We start from the raw sequence: 746 nt of genomic DNA, 5'->3' as shown, positions 1-746 counted from the left end.
CAAATATTCAAAATTCTTCTCAATGAAATTAGGAGTTGCATATGCTATGGTATCCTGGTGAGGGCAGCAAAACATTCAGCCTAATTTTAAAAGGAAATACTGTTCTATGTAAACTATAAGTTATTACAAAATCCAAAGTGTAGCTCTTCAATCCCAGAGGAGGTATTCAAGGACAAAACAACTATACTTTTCATCAAAACAATCACTATATCATCACCGTTTTCTAAATCACAGTAGCTCTTGTATTTATTCATCCATTCATACCATATACCTATCTAACTATATATATATATATATATATATATATATATCTCAAAGTCGTGGACTAGTATGATCTTCGGAACCACCTAGTATAACCTCAAAAGATAATAACATGTCTGTAATTGAGAACTAAGAGGACGCTCATTCCTATTAGTTATGACTAAGTTGCAATTGTACATGCAGCATATATTTTTTTCTAATTTCTTTTCTTTTTTTTTTAAGATTTTATTTATTTGACAGAGAGAGACAGCGAGAGAGGGAACACAAGCAGGGGGAGTGGGAGAGGGAGAAGCAGGCTTCCCACGGAGCAGGGAGCCCGATGCGGGGCTCGATCCCAGGACCATGGGATCATGACCTGAGCCGAAGGCAGACGCTTAACGACAGAGCCACCCAGGCGCCCCTAATTTATTTTCTATTTTATTTATTTTTTTTTATTCTTATGTTAATCCCCATACATTACATCATTAGTTCTAGATGAAGTGTTC

Source organism: Leptonychotes weddellii, chromosome 3 (genome assembly GCF_054177405.1).
Source record: "Leptonychotes weddellii isolate Sample4059 chromosome 3, ASM5417740v2, whole genome shotgun sequence".
Classification (NCBI taxonomy): domain Eukaryota; kingdom Metazoa; phylum Chordata; class Mammalia; order Carnivora; family Phocidae; genus Leptonychotes; species Leptonychotes weddellii.
Note: the sequence above shows the minus strand (reverse complement) of the source record.